Source organism: Oratosquilla oratoria, unplaced genomic scaffold (genome assembly GCF_046742065.1).
Source record: "Oratosquilla oratoria isolate Oo_2021 unplaced genomic scaffold, ASM4674206v1 SCAFFOLD48, whole genome shotgun sequence".
Taxonomy (NCBI): Eukaryota; Metazoa; Arthropoda; class Malacostraca; order Stomatopoda; family Squillidae; genus Oratosquilla; species Oratosquilla oratoria.
The window spans coordinates 4,494,151-4,496,650 of record NW_027467712.1 but is presented as its reverse complement, the minus strand read 5'-3'; positions in this window follow the sequence as shown (position 1 = coordinate 4,496,650).

Sequence of the window (2,500 nt, the reverse complement as noted above, 5' to 3'; positions counted from 1 at the left end):
CATCATCATCATCATCATCATCATCATCATCATCATCATCATCATCATCATCATCATCATCATCATCATCATCATGATCATCATCATCATCATCATCATGATCATCATCATCATCATCATCATCATCATCATCATCATCATCATCATCATCATCATCATCATCATCATCATCATCATCATCATCATCATCATCATCATCATCATCATCATCATCATCATCATCATCATCATCACCACCATCATCATCATCATCATCATCATCATGATCATCATGATCATCATCATGATCATCATCATGATCATCATCATGATCATCATCATCATCATCATCATCATCATCATCATCATCATCATCATCATCATCATCATCATCATCATCATCATCATCATCATCATCATCATCATCATCATCATCATCATCATCATCATCATCATCATCATCATCATCATCATCATCATCACCATCATTCTCATCATCGTCGTCGTCGTCGCTATCGTCGTCATCGTCACCGTCATCACCATCATCATTATCATTATAATCAGCACCAGCAGGAGTAGTATTATCATCATCGTTGTCATCATTACTATCATACTGGTACTGGTATGGATTGCGTTGTGTTAGAGATAGCGGTGGCAGTGGTAACTGTGGGCTAGACATCAAATCTCCACCATCACCATCATCTTGGTCACCACTATGACCATCATCATCGCATTCCTCATCATCATGACAGATTGCGTCACAGTAAAATCGTCTGTTTTGCAACCGATTGCGTGACGTATCGCTGCGTTGAGCAAGAGGCCAACTTCACAGCCCACAGCATTACTAAGCCCAGATAATCCACCTCCTTTCCCATTCCCATCCTCAGTTCCTTCTTCTTCTTCCTCTTCCTCCTCTCCTTATTTTACTTTTTTTTTTTTTTTTTCCTTCTTGTACACGACTAATTTCTCTTCGTCTCCCTCATCCCCGTTATTTCATCCGTCAGTGTTTAGCTCCAAGGAGTCCTCAGTGATAAAAGATGAACTGATACGGAACTGATACGGAACGTAAGTGAATATTCATTGCATTATAACGACAAGGATCACGGTGTCCGAAAGTATGGCCACGTACCCTCGGCGTCGGCTTTGGCGTCGCGACGAAAATAAACGGATAGAAAAAAAAAGAAAAAAAAAAGAGAGAGACAGTGATGGAGAAAGAGAGAGCAAAAGACAGAGAAAGCGAGCGGGAGACAGTGACACAGAGAGAGCGAGAGAAAGACAGAGAGAGAGAGAGAGAGAGAGAGAGAGAGAGAGAGAGAGAGAGAGAGAAAAGAAAACTATTTGGGTTGGGCGGGCGGAGGGTCGCGACTATTCAGCATTTGCACCTGGTCTCCCCCCCCCCCTTCCTTCGCCCCCTCCTTCCCCCCACACACCGTCGTCCGCCCTCCTTTCCCCATCTCCCCCTTAAAGCCACCCCTCTCCCCCTCCTCCTCCCCCTCCCCCTCCTCTCTCTTAACCTTCCCCTTCCCTTGGCGTCCTCCAACATCTCTTTTCCATTTTCCTTGGCCTTCAGCCCTTCCTTGGATTTGCCTTCATCTGGCATGCAACTTTACACAAGTTTCGCAAGCTAATTCCAACTGATCAAATTTAGCTCTTCTTCTACAGTCAATCTCTATCACATGATCCCTTTTCCCAAGAGTAAATTCATGGCCCATCTATTTCTCAACTCGAAATTGTACACACCATTACCACCTCGCTGCCCTATACCACAGCAATATATATATATATATATATATATATATATATATATATATATATATATATGTATATATATATATATATATATATATATATACATAAGATTCTTTCCATATCCTCTTTCATCTTCCGTATCACACTAATGAAATTTCTTTATCGATGATATCTGATAGTTTCGTAATTCTAAAAGATGCATTTCTAACACTTTCTTCTTTTCTACTAAAATTGGGAGGGAGTTCCTTCTTCTTAGTTATTTTTTATATATCATGTTAATTAGTCTGTGGTCCATTCGGTTTGCTGCTATTTGTATAGCCCCCTACCACTTTTTTGTAAAAAACACATCACATAATCGTGTTGCAGTATGAGCTAAATCAGAGTTTTTTTCCTTTTTACAAAATCCTTGTTCGTATAATACAATACTACTTGAGTTGTTATTATTTGGTTTTGCCTCTCTTTTTATCTTCCTTCTTTTGGGGTTAACATATTTTCAACTAAATTCGTTATATTTGTATACACACACACACACACACACACACACACACACACACACACACACACACACACACACACACACACACACACACACACACACACACACACTCACTCACACACACACACACACACACACACACACACACACACACACACACACACACACACACACACACACACACACACACACACACACACACACACACACACACACACACACACACACACACACACACACATATATATATATATATATTGAGCGCGCCACTAGAGT